The following is a 23,046-nucleotide window of genomic DNA, read 5'->3' as shown; positions in this document are numbered from 1 at the left end:
ATCCTTCAGGAACACGGAGATAAACTACTGGCAATAAAACCAATTTAAACTGTGTGATGCCCAAGCTCAAGCAGTTCAGAAGCAATCGCCTGCATCTGCAAAATGTAACCCTGACGATGACTGAATTACAACTTAAAAATATTAGGCTCATGAGACTTCTAAAAACAGAAGTATATTACGCAGAGAATCCTCACAGTTTTTCATCTTTGGCTCCAGGTACATTTATAAAATGCAAAGTCTGATCTTGATGACAGTTCAGAGGAACAATCATATCGCTTTCCCCAGCACTGTCACTTGGAGTTCAGCGTACTGTTGCAAACAGTTTACAAGAATGAAATGCACGCCTGTGCGGGAAAGCGTTCACACAGCAGGCCCGAGGCTGCTGTCCTTAGAAAGGCCTGCTTACAGGGTTGGCGCTTGGCTGGTGTCCGGGAACTCGGCTTGTACAAAACTCCCTAAACCGATGTGAAGCGTCTCCTAACTGATAATGTGGTTTTGCTGTGTCCAGGCTGTCTGCATAAACAATGTGATTTATGGTGAACATCTGCTTTCTTTCTGGGAGGCTGGAATTTTAGTGGGCGTGCTAGGCAGAGAGTGCCTACCTGACCATCCCCACAATAAAACCCTGAACTCAGATCCAAACGGGCTCCTCTGGGCAGAAAGCTCTGCAGACAGTCAGCTGCAGTTTTCGCCGTTCGGGAGGGTGTAGCTTGGGTATCTTTCACACGGACGGCACAGGAAGACTGCACAACCCTTGCTGTGTCACTGTAAACACCCCAGACGTAAGTGTGGCCACATGCTGATCCTGTGAGCCCTTCTAGTAAATCACCAAACTACCCCTCCAAAAGGCTTAAAACAAAACATTAGCTCTTACTGGATAAATATTTCGTGTTTGTTAATTTTTCTAAAGGGTAAAATAGACTGCCATCATTAAATCCAGCTGACGTAATAACCAAATGCTGCTAACGTAATGGGTTTTTCATTATGGAGACACAACTGTAACTTTTTTGTTTTTTGCAATTTAGTTGTTTGTTGCAACTTAGTTTATGGAAAAAGAAGAGTTTGGTAACCACAAGGACATGGCTATCAAACTATAGATTTAGACAGAACCCAAATAATAAATCTGCTCTCTGCCAGAGGCAACAAAATAAAGCAGAGCAGACAGCTGGAATATGGGCCTCCACCAAGGAGACTAAGACTTTATTTCTCTAATTCAATCTTAAGAAAAATATAACTTAATAAGACTCATCTCCACTACTTTTAAAATATATACTTTAAAAGATATTGGGAACAAATTATCACTAATTTTTATTACTGAAACACTGAACATAACAAACGTGAAAATTCAGGTGTTCAAAATGAGAACATAAGATGTTAATTTTCTTCTCCAATAATGAAAAGAAAAAAAAACTATAGAGCTGTACAAAATAGATAAGCAACAAGGATACATTGTACAGCACAGAGAAATACAGCCATTATTTTGTAATAACTTTAAATGTAGTATAATCCATACAAATATTGAATCACTATGCTGTACATTTGAAACTAATATAATATTGTAAATCAACTACACTTCAATTTAAAAAAAAACACAGAGCTTCCCTATAACTCTGAAAGAAGAAAACTCTGTTTTCACTACTTTAGAAACACACAGAGCTGGGACTTCCCTGGTGGCGTAGTGGTTAAGAATCCGCCTGCCAATGCAGGGGACACAGGTTCGAGCCCTGGTCTGGGAAGATCCCACATGCCGCGGAGCAACTAAGCCCGTGAGCCACAACTACTGAGCCTGCGCTCTAAAGCCCACGAGCCACAACTACTGAAGCCCATGCACCACAACTACTGAAGCCTGCCCACCTAGAGCCCGTGCTCCGCAACAAGAGAAGCCACCGCAATGAGAAACCCGTGCACCGCAAAGAAGAGTAGCCCCCGCTTGCCGCAACTTGAGAAAGCCCGCGCGCAGCAACAAAGACCCAACACAGTCAAATACAAATAAATAAAATAAATAAATTTATTTTTAAAAATCTTGATTAAAAAAGAAGAAATACACAGAACTGAACCAAAGCTGATCCCAAATAAACATGCACCAGCTTGGAAGACCTTCCTTTTTTAACCACTCTGATGTTACAAACTGTCGAGAGGATCTGCAACTGGCTTATCCAAATATTTCATTATATTTCTAGAGAAATATGGAAAATGGCCCCAGAGCCGTGCTGGGAGATTACATAGAATATGTATGTAGATTACACAGTAGGTCTGATCTTCATCCATCCCACTCGGTAACTATGGACATTCAACCTCTTCCTCCAAATGGAGGCTGTGAATCTAAGAAACAAGAAAAGCCCCCGTGGGAAGACAGCAAAGGAATAGACTATGCTTTATGGAAGGGACTTTGAGGCTCTTTCCTTTCAAAAAAAGCAGCTTTCAAGAGCAAGAACCATGGGAGAAACCAGCCATTCTTTCAGACACTTTCTACTTTCAACAGCTTATCCCCCAGGACGAGGGTGACACCACAGCTGCACAGGGATTCCTGGGGGTGGGACTGGAGCACAGCAAGGCCACTCCCAGGTCATCCCTGAGGCTACAAATGATGCATCTGTCTCCAGTGAAACCGCTCAAGTCCTATTTCTGGACTTGACCGACCAAGGCCGAGTCTGGCCTGTCAGGGAGGCCTGTTCACAGCGGTTAAGTGGTCACCATGGGTGTCTGCTGTAGGAGGATGTGGCCATCCTCCCGGTTGAGCTGAGACGAAATGTATGAAATATCAAGAAAAGACTTTTCTATAGAACAGTCACCATTTAATTGAAGATGTAAATTCACAGACAAGCCTCTCATGGAAAATGAGATTCTGAGAATTTTCTCACAGACGTATCCTGGAAAGGCAGACCCTGGCCTATGACTCTTTTTTTCTTTGATGATAATGGATGCTGAGAAAGTATAAAATGTCATCGTGCATGGCCTCTTGCTGACAGCAAGGATTTTGCCTTTTGCTATTCCTTCCTTCCCAGCGCCTAGCACAGGGCTTCAAACATAAAAGGCACTCAATAAATGTTTCTGGATGAATGAAATGGGTATGTTAAAGAGATGAGGTAGTAAAACAAGTCAAATGATCAGACTAAACCACAACGCACTTTTCCTCCCAAAGTCTCCAGACAGACAAGGATGGAAGATGCTGAGAGCAGCCGGCGTGGAACCAACACGACAACCCCATTTTTAAAAAACAGCAAAACAAAACACAAAAAAGCAAATAAGCGAGGCACATAGTGTGTAAATTGCAGGTATAGTTACAGAGTGTGATAGAGTTTGAAATTCAGGATGTGCAGTTGCCATAGTGTTGGATAAAATCACTAGAGTACTTTTCCCTTCATTTAACACAAGGAAAAAAGGTTTTACGAGGAAACAAGAAAACGTTCAATATGTTTTACATGTTTAATTCAATTATACAAATAAATGTATGCAGAAAAATTTAGTGAAGTAGAATATTTACTTTCAATATTTTTACCCAATTTCTATACTCACTGATATTTGTATATCAAATATACCAATATAATAAAAGATTTCTTTAAGCATATTTTGATAAATGAGTTAAATATGGCTTTAATGTATGCTTAAGGGGCTGTGTTTCAATATTAAGGTTTACATTTTTTCCTTCCCAAAAATAACAAGATGCCCATATGTTCATCTTATTCCTGCTACAACAATCAATTTTTGTGCAAGTTACTGACCACACACAAATTATTAGACACTATTCTTTCTAACAAGAGCTCTGCCTTTACCTCTGTCGAAGAAATCTGTGAACCTCAACAGAAGTGTTGGAACAACTGTGCCTCATGACTCTCCACTGAGACAGGAACACATCATTAAGAATTAGAAGGAGGTCATAAAGCCTACTAGAATTTCCTTAACTAAACGTGCCATCAAATCATTTAGAAAATAAATACTTGGAATATCCTCTGACAATTCACAACAATAGAAATTCTTTAAGAATATAAGTTAAATTCTTTTTTAGTCTACTGAGTTGTAGGGACCTATAGATCAGAAACAGGCCCTTCAGGACATGAACAGATATTTGTACACCAATGTTAGTAACAGGATTATTCACATTAGCCAAAAGAGAGAAATCAGATGTCCACTGACAGATGAATAGATAAGCAAAATGTGGTCTATACATACAACGGACTATTATTCAGTCTTATAAAGGACGGAAATTCTGACACCTGCTGCAACATGGACGAACCTTGAAGACATTATGCTCGGTGAAATGAGCCAGACATAAAAAGACAGACACTGCATGCTTCCACTTACCTGAGGCACTTAGAGTATTCAAATTCACAGAGACAGAAAGCAGAACGGTGGTCTCCAGGGACGGGCAGGAGTGGGAGTTAGTGTTAAATGGGCATGCAGCTTCGGTTTAGCCAGGTAAGAAGAAAAAGAGTTCTGCAGATGGATGGTGCTGATGATTCCACAACAACGTGGATGTCGTTAAGTGAACTGTACCCTAACAGGGTACCCTGTACCCTGAGCTTAAGTGAACTGTACACTTAAAAATGGTTAGGATGATAAATTTTATGTTATGCATATTAAAAATATTTTAATTTTTAAAAACTTTAGTTTAAATGAGTTTGTTTTATATATATATATATATATATATATATATATATACATGCATATGTATATACACACACATATACAGATTACCATATTTTTTCAAAAAATACTGTAATATACCAAAGCCATTGAATTGTGTATATAGTTGTTTTGTATGGTATTAAATTTATATCTCAAGAAAGCTGTTTTAAAAAAAGAAGAACTTGGCCTTTCCAATGTGACAAATCCCCAATTTAATTCAATCAACCACAACGGAGGGTCCCCTACAGAGACTACGCTGTGCTTGATGAATTGACCCCTAAACCAGATGGTGCAGGTAATTATACACGACCGGAATCAGGCTGTTTGAAGGGGCGGGCCAAAGCCTCCATGCTTCTCTCTGCTTGATCTGCCATCTACTCCTTGTTCGTCATGCAATTATTTAGATAGTCCTGCTAAACTGCTAATAAAATGATATCTTAAAAGCCGTCTTGATCTCTACCCAAACTCGGATGAAAACTAAAAACAAACCCAACTGTTCCTTGCAAAGAACTTTAAGTCAACGAAGCTGAGGTCTTGCCACTGTAACTGAGGTCCCTGAATCAGTGTCACATTAAGGGCCAGGGTGCAGGGCGCTCCTGTGGCTTCACAAAGTCCATTAACTGCCAAGATGCTCTTCCCAGAAGGAGCTGACAGCAGCTGAATCATCAGAGGCCTCTTCCCTAGAAATACCTGACAGTGATTTTCCAAAAACATCTTCTGAGACCTCACCAGTACCTCAAAGGAGAATCTCCTGGTAATTTTACACCCAAGAATATAACAGATACAAAAAGACACCCGGAGTCTTACTTGCTAAAAAAAATACATGTTAGCCAACAGATGAAGGTTCTAGATGATGCAACAATAAAAGTACTGTTTTGCCAAAAGTCTACTCATCACTTGTTGGGTTTTTTGAGGCTTTATATAACATGTTTTAAGGTACATGTTTACATAACATGTTTTGGTTATATAACATGTTGAGGGAGAGAAGAAAAATCTTTTATTTATGGTCCAGGCCTGGTCATTTGGGATCAGAAGGCACTTACATATTTAGAAGAAACAACAGTGTATTCTAGGGACTTTCAACTCACATTAAGAATAATAACTTAGGGGGCTTCCCTGGTGGCGCAGTGGTTGAGAATCTGCCTGCCAATGCAGGGGGCACGGGTTCAAGCCCTGGCCTGGGAAGATCCCACATGCCACGAAGCAACTGGGCCCGTGAGCCACAATCACTGAGCCTGCACGTCTGGAGCCTGTGCTCCGCAACAAGAGAGGCCGCGATAGTGAGAGGCCCACGCACCGCGATGAAGAGTGGCCCCCGCTCGCCGCAACTAGAGAAAGTCCTCGCACAGAAACGAAGACCCAACACAGCCAATAAATAAATAAACAAATAAATTAAAAAAAAAAAAGAATAAATTGCTGCTAAGGGACTTAGGAGAAGACTTAAAAAAAATAATAATAATTTAAAATTCCTTGGAAAAAGAGACAGATCACTGATATGGAAAATAAATTTTGACTAGTAAATAATTCTCAGAAGTGAAGGAAAGAGCAAAACTTACATAAAAGGCAAACAGGACAAGAAGGCCACCGCTGGGCCGCGAGGGACTGGGGTGTGTTTGTGGGGCACCGTGGTGATGGAGGAGGGACATGGGAAAGCAGCTAAGGTTCTTGGCTCAGTTTCCGCCCTGTTCCAAGCACCTTATTACGAAATCCTATGTATGATGTAACACATCGTTCACCCTGAGTCTGTGAGGTTGAAAGCCTGAAGATTCCAGAGCTGGAAGGAGACCACTATAGGCTTGTTAAAGGTTTAAAATAAATAGTGCATCTGGAGTATATTTCAGCCAAACCACAATCAACACTAATCATTAAACTCAGAAGAGGCAACTTGCCCATTTCACTATAACTGGAATTTTCCTCAAGGAAGGCAAATTTGAATTCCAATGATTCTGGCACCTTTTTCTAACGCTTAATAAATATTAAAGAGTAAATTGAACACCACATGTGTGAATAATAAAGCTATTTTCTCACAAATTCCAATGTCAAATATCAAACCAACCATGACTCTGAACCCAGGATTCAAAACAAACTAAAAAATGTGACCTTTTCAATATTCCAAAAACTCGTTGCTGTTAGTTTTTCTTAAATAAATATTAATTAATAAAGTATTTTGTGAAATACATGAAAGTTTACATGTGTAAACATACTTTTATGTAAATGTTTTACTTTACTTTTATCAACATAATGCACGCACATAATTTCCAAACTGAACGGCAACACAGGCTCACAATTAAAATGGCAGACCTCTGCTCTCCCTGCCCTCCCATTCTTGAGTCCCAGGAACCAAAGGCAATCACTTTCAACCCTTTTAGCTGTTTTTTGTAGTATTTACATTCATATTTTAACAAATATTCTTCAACTGCACCTTCTGACCCATTTTTACTGTCTCTGGGCTTCCTACTGCAGAAAGTGAGGATTTAGCTCTCTTGCCTTCTACACACACTTCCCAGCAACCCCACCAAATCCTCTCAATTTAACTACATCACAGTTTTTGGTTGCAATAACACTCAGCATTTGCATTACACTATTATGTCTGCTTAAGTACTGTTCAAAGCTGAGCCCCATCATAAGAGACCACTACAAGCAACTATATGCCAATAAAATGGAAAACCTGGAAGAAATGGACAATTTCTTGGAAAGGTACAACTTTCCAAGATTGAACCAGGAAGAATTAGAAAATATAAACAGACCAGTCACAAGTAATGAAATTGAAACTGTAATTAGAAATCTTCCAACAAACAGAAGTCCAGGACTAGATGGCTTCACAGGCAAATTCTATCAAACATTTAGAGAAGAGCTAACACCCATCCTTTGCAAACTCTTCCAAAAAACTACAGAGGGAGGAACACTCCCAAACTTGTTCTACAAGGCCACCATCATCCCGACACCAAAACCAGACAAAGATATCACAAAAAATAATTACAGACCAATATCACTGATGAACAAGATGCAAAAATCCTCAACAAAATACTAGGAAACAGAATCCAACAACACATTAAAAAGATCATACACCATGATCAAGTGGGATTTATCCCAGGGATGCAAGGATTCTTCAATATATGCAAATCAATCAATGTGATACACAATATTAACAAATTGAAGAATAAAAACCATATGATCATCTCAATAGATGCAGAAAAAGCTTTTGACAAAATTCAACACCCATTTATGATAAAAACTCTCCAGAAAGTGGGCAGAGAAGGAACTTACCTCAACATAATAAAAGCCATATATGACAAACCCACAACAAACATCATTCTCAATGGTGAAAAACTGAAAGCATTTCTTCTAAGATCAGGAACAAGACAAGGATGTTCACTCTCGCCACGATTATTCAACATAGTATTGGAAGTCCTAGCCACAGCAATCAGAGAAGAAAAAGAAATAAGAGGAAAACAAATTGGAAAAGAAGAAGGAAAACTGTCACTGTTTGCAGATGACATGATATTATACATAGAAAATCTAAAGATTCCCCCAGAAAACTACTAGAACTAATCAATGAATTTGGTAAGGTTGCAGGATACAAAATTAATGCACAGAAATCTCTTGCATTCCTATACACTAACAACGAAAGATCGGAAAGGGAAATTAAGGAAACAATCCCATTTACCATCGCAACAAAAAGAATAAAACACCTAGGAATAAAACTACCTAAGGAGGCAAAAGACCTGTATGCAGAAAACTATAAAACACTGATGAGGGGCTTCCCTGGTGGCGCAGTGGTTGAGAATCTGCCTGCCAATGCAGGGGTCAGGGGTTCGAGCCCTGGTCTGGGAAGATCCCACATGCCATGGAGCAACTGGGCCCGTGAGCCACAATTACTGAGCCTGCGCGTCTGGAGCCTGTGCTCCGCAACAAGAGAGGCCGCGATAGTGAGAGGCCCGCGCATCACGATGAAGAGTGGCACCCGCTTGCCACAACTAGAGACAGCCCTCGCAGAGAAACGAAGACCCAACACAGCCATAAATAAAATAAATAAATAAAATTAAAAAAAAAAAAAAACACTGATGAAAGAAATCAAAGATGACACAAACAGATGGTAAGATATACCATGTTCCTAGATTGGAAAAATCAATATTGTGAAAATGACTATACTACCCAAAGCAATCTACAGATTCAATGCAATCCCTATCAAATTACCAATGGCATTTTTCACAGAACTAGAACAAGAAATTTTACAATTGGTATGGAAACACAAAATACCCCAAATAGCCAAAGCAATCTTGAGAAAGAAAAACGAAGCTGGAGGAATCAGGCTCCCTGACTTCAGACTATACTACAAAGCTACAGTAATCAAGACAGTATGGTACTGGCACAGAAACAGAAATATAGATCAGGGGAACAGGATAGAAAGCCCAGAGATAAACCCATGCACATATGGTCACCTTATCTTTGACAAAGGAGGCAAGAATATACAATGGAAAAAGGACAGCCTCTTCAATAAGTGGTGCAGGGAAAACTAGACAGCTACATGTAAAGGAATGAAATTAGAACACTACCTAACATCATACACAAAAATAAACTCAAAATGGATTAAAGACCTAAATGTAAGGTCAGACACTATAAAACTCTTAGAGGAAAACATAGGCAGAACACTCTATGACATAAATCACAGCCAAGATCTTTTTTGACCCAACTCCTAGAGTAATGGAAACAAAAATAAGCAAATGGGACCTAACAAAATTTAAAAACTTTTGCACAGCAAAGGAAACCATAATCAAGACGAAAAGACAAACCTCAGAATGGGAGAAAATATTTGCAAATGAAGCAACTGACAATGGATTAATCTCTAAAATATACAAGGAGCTCATGCAGCTCAATATCAAAATAACAACCCAATCCAAACATGGACGGAAGACCTAAATAGACATTTCTCCAAAGAAAACATACAGATGGTCAACAAATACATGAAAAGATGCTCAGTGTCACTAATCATTAGAGAAATGCAAATCAAAACCACAGGGAGGTATCACCTCACACTGGTCAGAATGGCCATCATCAAAAAATCTACAAACAATAAATCCTGGAAAGGGTGTGGAGAAAAGGGAACCCTCCTGCACTGTTGGTGGGAATGTAAATTGATACAGCCACTATGGAGAACAGTATGGAAGTTCCTTAATAAACTAAAAGTAGAACTACCATATGACCCAGCAATCCCACTCCTGGGCATATACTCTGAGAAAACCATAATTCAAAAAGAGTCATGTACCAAAATGTTCATTGCAGCACTATTTACAATAGCCAGGTCATGGAAGCAACCTAAATGTCCATCAACAGATGAATGGATAAAGAAGATGTGGCACATATATACAATGGAATATTACCCAGCCATAAAAAGGAACAAAATTGAGTTATTTATAGTGAGGTCGATGGACCTAGAGTCTGTCATACAGAGTGAAGTAAGTCCGAAAGAGAAAAACAAATACCGTATGCTAACACATATATATGGAATCTAAAAAAGCGGTACTGATGAACCTAGTGGCAGGGCAGGAATAAAGACACAGACGTAGAGAACAGACTTGAGGACACAGCGGGGGAAGGGTTAGCTGGGACGAACTGAGAGAGTAGCACTGACATATATACACTACCCAATGTAAAATAGATAGCTAGTGGGAAGCTGCCGCAAAGCACAGGGAGATCAGCTCGGTGCTTTGTGACCACCTAGAGGGGTGGGATAGGGAGGGTGGGAGGGAGACGCAAGAGGGAGGGGATATGGGGTATATGTATACGTATAGCTGATTCAGTTTCTTATACAGCAGAAACTAACACAATATTGTAAAGCAATTATACTCCAATAAAGATGTGGGGAAAAAAAGCTGAGCCCCATGATGTACTATAATTATATTTCTTTTCTTGTGCAACCTTTTGTTTTTCCTAATGTTAATGATTACCTCAATTTTCCATTTGATTGATTTTTTTCAGGTCTCTAACACTCATTCCCCCCATACTCTAGTACAGAACCAGAATTCTCATCTCATCAAAGGTAAACACACTAGGTGATCTCTCTCATTTGCTGCTGTTACCTTCTCTCCTGCCTCTCCATCCCCCTGTCTGATCTGGAAAGGCTGTTCTCCAGGCCTCACGCAGGTGCTATGCAGGTGTCACCTGGAACATGCCTTCGCCTCCCATCAGGGAACTTCCTTCCCTTTCCCCTGCTCCCTGCACAGTGTTTAGCGTGTTCCTGTAAGGAAGTCCCCTTCACTTCCTCCAGGGACTAACCAAGAAAGAGTCACGGGAGGCCAATTTTTGAGACCTTTCCTGTCTGTCTGAAAATAGCCTTATTCTACTCTTGCATTTGGCTGACAATCCAGCCAGGTCCAGGATTCCAGATTGGAGGCTGTTTTCCCTCCAATTTGGGGGTAAAGCTCTATTTCTTCTACATTGCACTACTGCAGTTGAGAAGGCAGATACCTGAACCTTTGTATGTGACCTACTTTTTCTCTCTGTTAAAACTTGTAGCAAAAATGTCTGTTACTCACAGACTTTATCAAATATGTTTTGGAATTGGTCCTTTGCTATATATTGCACTTAATGTACCCCTTCTCTGTGGAAATTTATGTCCTTCAATTTTGAAAGAGTATTCCATATCATTCTCCTTTAATTTTCTTTTCCACATTTTGTTTTCTTTCTAAACCTCTTACTAATCAGATTTTGGGCTTCCTAAAAGGAGCCTCTCATTTCCTCCTCTTTTCTCTCATGTTTTCTGTCATCAACATTCCAACTCTTCACTGAATTTTTAATTTCTGCTATCAATTTCCAAACCCTCTCTCATAGATGCAGTATCTTCTCTAACCTCTCAATACCAGTTATAGTTTGTTGACCTTTTTCTCCTCTCTGCATTTCTCTCTGTTTTCCCTGTGTATTTGTTTTGGTCCCATTCATTCGTGTTAGAGATGACCCTCAATGCGTGGTGATCCTTGGCTGTGCCCGTGGGACCCAAAAAAGGTGAACTTATGTCTTATCTCCTCAACTGGTCAGTTTCCCAGAAAAGAACCTTCTAGTCCTCTAATCCAGGGATGGAGGGATACAAGCCTGGTTGTCAGAGCTCTGGGTGCCCAGAAGGGAGGTGGCGCCTTTCTACATGTAGACGTTTACATAACACTCCTATTTTCTCCAGAGTGTCTCACTTGCACTCTCACCTGTATCTGCTGTTTCCAAGTCCAGCGCGTCTCTGCTCTAATTTCTCCAGACAATATACCTACCAGGGGTGTCTGTCCAGCAGCCTGGGGAGGGAGGGAGTCCGACTGCTTCTTACCTGGGTTCCCACCGTCCCCAGTGCCAACCTCTCCCTCACCCGCCCTCTGTGCAGCTTGGGGTGCCAACTGCAGAGCCTCTGGGTCCCAACCGCAGTCACCCTCCCCAGGCTGCTTCCCTCCCTGTGGGCACCTGGCTCTCAGCCTCCTCCCCTCTGCCAATTCACCTCCCACCCATGCAAACCTCCCTGTCAAGCCTCCCAACTTTTGCCGACACTCCTCATCCACCAAGCCTCATTTCCCAACTTCCTTGTCCGAGTGGATTTATGCCTTTCTTATTTGCTGCCTAATCTGGGTAATCTTAGGAAGCAGAGATAAACAAGTGTGTTCAAACTGCCATGTAGAGCCTTCAGTCCAAAAATCTTTTTATCATGAAAAAAAAAAACTCAGGTTAGAAGTCTCGGTTAGAGAACTCTCTAAATAGAGTGACACCCTCATTGGTTAATGAGGGTATGACCAAACGGTCATACGTTGGCAAAAGTATTAGGTTCAATTTTTGAGTCTACAAATCATAATTTATAGAGGATATGGAGAGAATTTACATGGGGAAAAAAACAGTAATTAGAGAAGTTGGAAACTGGCTTAAGAGAAAGAGCTAAACAAACAGATTATACCACAAAGAGAAGGATGGTGTGGGATTTAGCAATGGCCATCAGGCAGGTGAAGGATTATTATAGACACAAGATGCTTGGCCCAATTTCTCTGTCTCCATTTGAAACAGAGTAAGAAAATGCACTTAAGACATAGCATAAGGAAAATTCACTGACAGTGAAGTATATTAAACATTACCAGGGGAGGGTGTGGAATTTTATTTTCTGAAATTATATTAAAAGCGAGAATAAAAAAAAAAAAAAGCGAGAATAGTCTACTTCTTAGAGGTAAAATCCTGCACTAGATGACCTCTTAAATGTCTTCCAGCTGCATGTTTCTTTTCTTTCCAATAGACCTGCATGCAGAAAATAATCACTGCTATTTCAAGCTTCTTTTTTTTTTTTTGCTAATAGAAATATTCTTCTGGGAATAAGAAAGATTATTTTTAAAGCAAGTTCAGTTCAATTTCAAGATTCATACTTGCAAGTTCCAATAATTTTTGAGCGAAATTAAAGACTGACGTTCTACACATAAAAAGCATGACTACATTCAAAATGTGGGCGATCACTTCAATACTGAGACAAAAATCATCATTGCTAAAGTTTTAGATTCTGCTTTGCAATAAGATGCACATTTACAAAGTATTAGTTTCCATGTGTAAAAAGACTCATGGAGACAGAGTCAAACTACAGCTAAACAGAATGCTTATTATAAGACTTTTCCTTTGCCATTCACCTTCGATAACACACTGACCAAGGGCAGGACGGTGGCTACTGAGGGACTACTGGGAGGGACAGAGGCAGAGGAGGATGCATGTACGATGGATGGAAACCACATCGCAAGGTTAGGTTAAGGTTCAACCACATGGCCCTGCCTCCATCACGTGCTTGATTTTCATGTTGTTGCTAAAGAAACATAGGTTTGTATCTATTTGTTTTTAGTACAGGAATTTGAGCCTGACCTCATAACACGCACAAGAGTCAACTCCAGGCAGAAGACCTAAATGTGAAAGACAAAGGTTTAGAAAACAAATACAAGATCACACCTTCTTGACCTCTGATTAGGAAAAGATTTATTACATAAGACAGAAAAAGCACTAACCACAAATATTGATTGGACCACAATAAAAATATTTGTTTATTAAAAGATACCCCAAAGGAAGTAAAAAGGCAGGTCACAGAGTGGCAAAAGCTGTTTGTAACACATAAAACTGACAGATAATTTGAACCCAAAACACATTTTTGAAAAACCCTACAAATCAAAAAGAAAAAGATAACCCAACAGTGAAGAAGAAATCCAAATGGCCACATGACATGTAAAAATGAGTTCAACTCAGCCATCAGCAAAATATAAAGAAAAACTACAAAGAGATGCCACTCTGTACCTATCAGAATAACAATTTTTAAAATCTGACAATATGCTGCATTAATTGGCAAAACCCCTTCAGAACTGTTGGCAGCATCTAGTAAAGCTGAAGGCATGCATACTCCATGATCAGCAATTCCACTCCCCAGTATCCACCTGGCAGAACCACGAGGACACATTTATCGGGATACCCGTACAAGAGTGCTCCTATCAGCGTCACAACAGTGTAAAACTGGAAACTAGTCAAATGCCCACGAATAGTAGACTGGCTAAAGGAACTGTCATATATTCACATAATGGAATATTTTGCAGCAATGAGAATGAATGAACTACAGCTACAGGTAACCATGGGAATAAACCCCACCCAAATGAAGGCAAGCAAAAGAAGCCCAAAAGATGACTCCATTTAAACGTGATTCTAAATCATGATTCATCTTAAATCAATTCCCAAAAAGTCACTAGGAATCCATACTTAGGTAAAACGATAAAGAAATCCAAGGAAGTAATAACCTTACAAATCTGGCCAGCAGTTACTTTAGGGTGACAGAGGCACTGTGACTGGGGAAAGACACGGCAGAGCTTCTGCGGGGCTGGGCTGCCCCGTGTCTTGATCTGGGCAGTGGTTCACAGGTATTCACTTTAAGTAACTCTTTGAGCTGTACAGTTACGATTTACTTCTCTTTATTAGTTTTTATTTAAAAATCTAAGTAGTTAAAGAAAACAAATACAGCATTACATAAAGTAGATACTGAGTCCTTACCCCGCACTGACAAAGTAACTACTGTTAACAATTTGGTGTGTTTCTTTCCAGATGTGCCTGCATGCTTTTTCTATAACTTAAAAAAAAAAAAACTGAGAAGGGATCCAAAATGGAATCATACAACACCAACTCACTGCAGAAAGGCTACAAGGAGATGTCACTGTAAACTCCTTCTCATCTGAGTGAATCCAAACTCCAGTGAGGCTGCTGAGACTCATAGGCAGTTACTGCAAGGTCCCAGGATACAAGGTTAACATACAAAAGTCAGTCACTTTTCTGTATACAAGCAATGCACAGATGGAAACTAAAAACAGTATCGTTTACATTAGTGCCCCCGAACGTGAAACACTACGGTATAAATATAACAAAAATGTAAAAGATCTATGTGAGGCAAACTGCAAAACTGTGATTAAGGAAATCAAAAAAGAACTAAATTAATGGAGAGATTTTCCATGTTGAAGGATAGGAAGACTCAATATTGTCAAGATGTCAGTTCTTGCCATCCTGATCTATGAAGTCAATGCAATCCCAGTCAAAATCCCAGCAAGTTATTTTACAGATATTGAGAAACTGCTTCTAAAGTTTATATGGAGAGACAGAAGACCCAGAATAGCCAATGCAAAATTGAAGGAGAAAAACAAAGTTGAAAGACTGATACTACCCAACTTCAAGACCTACTATAAAGCTACAGTAATCAAGACTGTGGTATTGATGAAAGAATAGACAGATAAATCAATGAAACAGAACAGATACCACAGAAATGGACCCACATAAACACAGTCAACTGATCTTTGACAAAGGAGCAAAGCAATACAGTGGAGCAAAGACAGTCTTTTGACAAATAATGCTGGAACAACTGGACATCCACAGGCAAAACAATGAATCTAGACACACCTTTCACAAAAATTAAATCAAAATGGATCACAGACCTAACTGTAAAATGCAAAACTATAAAGCTCCTAGAAGATGACATAGGGGAAAACAGAGATGACCTTGGATTTAGCAATGACTTTTTTAGCTACAACACCAAAGGCACCATCCATAAAAGAAAAAGTTGATGAGCTGGGCTACATTAAAATTAAAAACTTCTGCTCTGCTAAAGACAATGTCAAAAGAATGAGAAGACAAGCCACAGACTGAGGAAAAAATTTGCAAATACGCATCTGATAAAAGACTGTCACCCAAAATGTATGAAGAACTCTTAAAACGCAACAAGAAGAAAACAAAAAAACCTGATTAAAAAACGGGCCAACAATCTTAACAGATGCCTCAACAAAGAAGATATACAGATGGCAGATAAGCACATGAAAAGATACTCAACATCATATGTCATCAGGGAAGTGTAAATTAAAACAACAATGATACCACTATACACCCATTAGAAAGGCCAAAATCCCAAACGCTGACAACACCAAATGCTGGCAAGGATGTGGAGCAACAGGAACTCTCATTCACTGCTGGTGGGAACGCAAGATGGTGCAGCCCCACTTTGGAAGACAGTTTGGCTGTTTCTTATAAAACTAAATATACTCTTAGCATAGAATCCAGCTGTCATACTCCTTGGCATTTACCCAAAGGAGTTGAAAATGTATGTCTACACAAAAACCTGCACATGGATTTTATAGATGCTTTATTCATAACTGTAAAACTTGGAAGCAAGCAAGATGTCCTTCAGTAGGTGAATAAATAAACTGTGGTACATCCAAACAATGGAATATTATTCACTGCTAAAAGAAAACGAGCTCTGAAGCCATGAAAGACATGGGGAAAACTTGAGTGCGTGTTACTAAGTGAAAGAAGCCAATCTGAAAAGGCTACACACACTGTAGTATGAGTCCAACTACATGAAATGCTGCAAAAACAAAAAAAAGAAAAACCGAAAAACTATGGAGACAATTAAATATCAGTGGTTGCAAAGGATGGGGGGCGGGGAACAGATGCTGAGATGGGAGCACAGAGGATTTTTAGGGCACTGAAAATACACTGTATGATAATATAAAGACGGAAATGGGTCATTATATCAATACATTTGTCCCAATCCACAGAATATACAACACCAAGGGTGCTTATGACGTGTCAATGTAGGTTCATCAACTATACCATGGGTACCACTCTGGTGGGGATGTTGACAATGGGCGAGGCTATGGGAACAGAGGGTATATGAGAAATTTCTGCACCTTTAAACGAAGTTTTTAAAATGTAATTATTATTCTCAGAGAGCTGAGAAAATATTGCATCCATAAAATAAGTACAGGATGTTACGAAAAAATCAATCACAGAACAAAAAAGAAATACACACACAAAAATCTTTTTAATCAATAAAAGATTGGAAGATAAAGCAGAGAAAACCATCCAGAATATAGAAAAAGAAAATACAGGCATCTAAAAGATGATTTCCAGCTTGTCCAATTGTCCATCATCTAACAGAAGCTCTAGAAAAAGTGAACAGAGAAAATGGGAGAAAATGAGTAGGAGAAATTGGAAAATTAATGAAATAAAACACACAGACACACAGACACACACTCATGAACACAATATGGAGAAATTTCAGGACCCCAAAGTAAAGAAAATATTCTAAAGGTCTCTGAAGAGAAAGCACAGATCACCTGCGAAGGAAAGACAACTAGATCGTTATCAGGCTTATCAGCAGCACCGGACACCAAAGTGGAGCAGTGTCTCAGAGCTCTGAGGGAAAAGTAATGTATCAACTTATCAAATAGACCGTATCAATATGGGCACCTGGAAAGTCCGTGGACAGGACCGAAGGGGACAGGGAGAAGGGGGAGAGGTGCCGGGACCTCAGCCTACAAGTCAGGGGCCAGGTGACTCCACCTGGAGAGATGAAACAAGATACACAATAAAACTCTGTTACTTAAATGACTGAAATAGGGGAACTAAAGATTGTGATACAACTACACCGGGTAAAGGGGGAAGGAGAGACGGGAAAGTATGGCAGGAAACCAGCAGACACTGTCCAAACTGGTGGATGAAGAAATAACAGCCTGAGTGTAGAACTCAGATATATGGCAAGAGCCACCAGAAGAAGCAGTTACAGGTGTTAAAAGGGTTTCCTTTTGGCAGGAAGGGAGGGCCACTAAGCCATTCTGCACTATTTTACTTTTTAACCATGGGCGTGAGTTACTTCGATAAAAATTTTAAAAGAAGCTATATCATAAAACACATTTATAAGTCGGTTATTGATGTGCTGTTGCAGCGGAGGTTGGGAGTGCCTCGGGGGACAGGTGGCAGGGCCCCCAACCAAGACAGCTCTCAGAGAGCAGACCAGGCTGAGGGCAACGTGAAGAACCTGGTGGAGGGACTTCCCTGGCGGTCCAGTGGGTACGACTCCGTGCTCCCAATGCAGGGGGCCCGGGTTCCATCCTTGGTCAGGGAACTGGATCCCGCACGCATGCCGCAACGAGAAGATCCCGCACACGGCAACAAAGATCTTGCGTGCCACAACTAAAAAGACCCCATGTGCTGCAACAAACACCCGGCGCAGCCAAATAAATAGATAAGACCATACTAAAAAAAGAAGAATCTGGTGGAGAAGCTGTAGAGGACGGGGTGACTGACAGCCAGGAGGACGGGACTAAGGGGACTTGGAGACGCAGGTCAAAGCTGCAGGGAGGGGCGTGGGCTGGAGCCGACAGCTCACAGGCATCTGTCCACAGGCTGTTAAAAAGGCAGGAGGGAGGCTCTCAGGGAAGAATATGCGGTGGGATCAAAGGAGTGGCCAAGGGTAAACCCTGGAGAAGATCCAGGTGGTGTGGATGGAGACCCAGGAAGGTTTGCTGTCACGGGAGCTGGAGGGGTGGAGTCTGAAGAAGGAAACTGACAAACGTATCAGATGCAACAGAGAGGTCGCTTTAAAGGGCCATAACTCCCACACTTTTCAAGGTCTCCTATGCTACCTGCAAGCACTCTGATCTAAGGCTCTGAAGTCTATGCATAGACTGAAGCATAATTCCCACACAGCTAATAAGGGGCTAAAATGGGACCTTGATGCCAGCTTAACTGGAAACATCTCTGAGCATTCAAACCGTCCTCGTGGTTAAGGTGCTCTTTCGTGTTCCAAACCCTACACATCTAGACCGCACCTGCACCTAACAGGTGGCTGGGCTCCAGGACAACTAAGAAGATCCACTTCCACTCATATTTGCTTTCAGAATGAAATGTACTGTCACCTTTACAGACTCTGCCTAAAAAGATGGGATGCCTGCTTTGTGAGGAACCCTCAACCTGGTGTATAAACCACTGAAAATGCCACTTTTTGGAAACACACCAACTCCATGCATTCCTCCCCTTGGTAACTCAGCAGTGGGGTTGGATCAGAAATTGGAGAAGTAAAACGCTCATCTTCATTCTGGAGTCCCATTCAAAAACCAGCCATCGGGGATGTCTATGCTGTGGCGTGTTTTTCCCTCAAAAATAAGAACAACAATAACACTGAAAGTTACAATGAGAAGCAATAACAACATCTGGCGTTAACAGACTACATGAAAAGGAATATTTCATTAGTGAAGAAATCCTGATTGAGTATGTGCTCCTTGTATTTTATTAGAAGAAGGAAAAAAACAGCCGGCAATCAGCGTTCATGAAACCCAACGGATCTGCTTTTGGCATCAATTCAGAGTCAAGACTCAGTGTCACTGAACCAGAGCGAGGGACGCTGCCTTCCAAGAGCACTGCCCTCCGGTCCGTTTAATGAGCTGGCACCATTGGAACACTGCATTGTTGGGACTGTTCTGTATGCAAACTCCTCTCTGCTGTGAGCAGGCACAAACTAATAGAGTCTCTCCTTCTTCCAGGATAATTTCTTTAGTGCCAACACGCCACGCTACAACAGCCATCTATCTTGAAGCAAATCTAACCTCACAAAGACTTAGCAATTTTTCAGGTCAATGGAGAGATTAAATGAAAACATTACGAAGTTTTCAGCTGTGAACTGAAACTGAACCAGGTGCAGGCATTTAAAGTCAATCTGATGCAAAGTTAGTGACACCTGTGGGCAGGTGTGCTGTAAACAAACCTTCCATCACCGCAGATGAGAAGGATGTCTGCCCAGCAAACAGCCTGAAGCCTTGACTCAAAAACATCCCTGAGAAAAAAGAGCAAAAGCACATTCCAGCAAAGCATTCTAAGGAGGGGTAGTCGGGTGGAAGGGAACAGGCAGAGCTGTGAGGGGCCTGGATTCCCCCTTGTATCCCATACCCAATTCTTCCGCCAATCTCATTGCTGAACCTTTAAAATACATCAAGAAGTCATCACACTGTCTCTCTCGCTCGCCACTCCCGGTTTCGCGCCATCACACTGCAGCCACCTCCCCTCCCCACCAAGCCCTCTTCCGTCCCGGTCTCTCTTCAGACGTTTCTACAGCAGCCGGAGGGCAGGCACCCTTCAAACCTGCAGTCAGACTGCGTTATTTCCCTGCTCAAAACTCTGCAATGCCTTCCGACACTTAGAGTAAATCCTGAGGTTCTCAGCAGGCCTCTGGCCCTGGTGACATGTCCCAGGCCTCACCCCACCTCCTGGCCCACCTCCCCTGCCCACCTGCCTCCACCCCCTGACCTAGCTGCCCAGAACACGGAGCATCTGTGCTTCCTATTCCCTTTTCCTAGAACATTCTTCCCCAAGACCACGGGCTCACTCCCTCATTTCAAAGGTCACCTCCTCAGCGAGACTTTTCTAGACCACCCTACTCAACAGCATCCCTGTCACCTTCACTCCCACCCCCTCCACTTCATTTCTCTTCTTCCCACTTCTCCACACCTGTCACTTTACCACGTAGCTCTTTGCTACTGCCAGTCTCCTCCTCTGGAATATAAATCCTGGGAGGAAGGGAAGGACTTTGTTCACCACCGTATCCCCAGTATATAGAACAATTTCTCACACATAATAGGTTCTCAGTGAATGTGTGTTGAATAAAGGAATGAAGAAACAAACAAACAAACAAATTTAGTCCCAACTCTAATAAATAGGCACGTCACTGGTCTCACCTCTGGGATGAGGAAGTTATACTGCATGGTTGATGACGTCTCCTCTTACTCTAAGATGCTAATATTTCCTTCATCAGCTCATCGCCACCACGAGACAGTGGGAAGCTACCATCCGATTAATATGTATCATGTTTGCAGGTGTTCACGAAAACTACCTCTTAGCACACTTTCCTTTTTTACGGATTCGGGGTTCCTTAACATCCGATTTGTTTCAGTTGTCAGTAATATCCGTTTATACATATATACTCACCTGCACAGCCACTCTGGGGAGATAGGAACACTTTCCTCATGCTGACTACCTAGCTTTGTCCTTCCCAATACTATCTCAGAAATTTGGGGGGTTTTATAATTAGGGATGCAAGGGTCCCTGTAGCTGAGCAAGTCACATCATCAGGGTTTCCAGGTGGTTTCTGAACACTCTCGCAAAGAATGTGTTGACATAGAGAAAGATATATATGATCTGGAAGGTTAATTAATATCAATCAAAATTATAACATATATTTTACTTCATGTGGCTTTTATTTAGATTTTACTTTTTTAACTTATAACACTTGTCTTTTGCTTCTAAAAACTATTTTTAGAAAATACACCACTCAATTACTGACTCAATACTCAAATTGTTAGTGTCACTGGTCATCCAGGACAAGAAAAGCTCTTTCCATACTGACATTTAGTTTAGAGACTGAAATGGAATCATGGGCAAGTTTTAACTCTAATTATCTTTTAAAAATTGGTTCCTCAAAGGATGAGGCCATTATGTACATGTCAACAACATTCTTGTAACGATTTTGAAAAGAACTCTTTTCCTCCATGAAAAATTTGTATAAAGGAATTTTCTCATTATTAGCCAAACAAAAAAATTCTGAACATGATTTGAAATTTTCCAAGGGAAATGAATTCCAAATACTTGATATTCCTTGCACTACATGCATGGGTAGATAGTTCTATTTCATTGCAATGTTACCTTTCATATTAAAAAGCTTAATTTTTATTCCTCAGGGAACTTCAGAATGAAATTCGGTACTTCAGGGCCTTAGTTTAACAACATAGATGGTATGAAAAAGGAAAATATCACAAACTAACCTCTTTAACGAACACAGATACAAAAACCCTCACTCAAAATGTCAGCAAACTGAATTCACTAACATATAAAATATCAAGTTGATTTTATCCCAGATACTAAGTTGGTTTAACACAATGAAATCAGGAATCTAGTTTCTCACGTTAGCAGTCTAAAGCAGAAATATCATATAATCTTCTCAACAAATGCAGAAAATATATTTAGTAAAATTCAATATTCATGATTCAAAATCCTTAGAAAAGCAGGAATAGAATATCACATCTTTCCTCTTTATTAAATTACCTACGCCCTCCCCCAAAATGCTATAGCAAACATCATACTGAATGGTTAAATGCAGAAAATTTCCCTTTGAAATTAAAGGGACAAAGATGTCCACCTTCCTAGTCAATAGTAAGTGGACCCCAGCCAGCATAATGGGAGTAAGTAAATAAATGGTATAAGGCTTGGAAAGAAAGCCTTATATATCTGGATTCTTCACAAATGATATGATTATGTTTGTTGAATATCCAAAGGTATTTACACATAAGCTGTTAGGAGAGTTTCACAATGCAGAAAAATCAATTAGCAATGCGGAAGAACCAATTAAATTTCTATATAAACAGCAAACAGAAAATTAAATCCTAAAAACAATAACATTTGCAAGAGTATAAAAAAATCTATGAAGTGCCTAGCAATAAATCTAACAAAAGATACATAAGGTTTCTAAGGAAAAAGCTACAGAACTTTATTAAAAGGCATTTTAAAAGACTTAGAGAAAGATTCAGTATTATCAAATATCAATTTTCTTCAGATTAATTCATAGATTCAATACAATCCCACTCAAAATCCCAAAACTTTATTTGGGGGGTGTTGAACTTTACTAAGTCGATTCTAAAATTTTAAATGGAAATGTAAATGGCCAGGACACATCAAGACTCTCTTGAAGAAGCATGCCCTCTCACATATCAAGATTTTTTTAAAAAATAAACCAGTGTGGGCACTTCCCTGGTCGTCCAGTGGGTAAGACTCCACACTCCCAATGCAAGGGGCCCAGGTTCAATCCCTGGTCAGGGAACTAGATCCTGCATGCCGCAATAAAGATCCGAGGTGCCACAATGAAGACACGGCACAGGCAAAATAAATAAATAAATAGATATTAAAAAATATAATAAACCAGTGTGATATAGGCATAGAATAGACCAACAGAACAGACTCACATTCTTACTGATATGTGATATATCACAGAAGTAGAAAGGATAGTCTTTTCAACTGAACTGGGACTATTACATATCCATAAAGAAGGAATCAATCTGGATTTTTAACCTCACATCACAC

At 40.4% G+C, this 23,046-nt stretch overlaps 1 protein-coding gene across 10 annotated transcripts in view; it reads right to left on the bottom strand.

Moving 5' to 3' along the window:
• Positions 1-23,046, bottom strand: part of CSGALNACT1 (chondroitin sulfate N-acetylgalactosaminyltransferase 1) — a 335,696-nt gene that overhangs the window by 108,005 nt on the left and 204,645 nt on the right. The gene's annotated exons all lie outside the window — the stretch shown is intronic.

Source organism: Balaenoptera borealis (assembly GCF_965194805.1).
Source record: "Balaenoptera borealis genome assembly, chromosome: 21".
In the NCBI taxonomy this organism is placed as follows: domain Eukaryota; kingdom Metazoa; phylum Chordata; class Mammalia; order Artiodactyla; family Balaenopteridae; genus Balaenoptera; species Balaenoptera borealis.
This window is presented reverse-complemented; position numbering and strand designations above follow the sequence as displayed.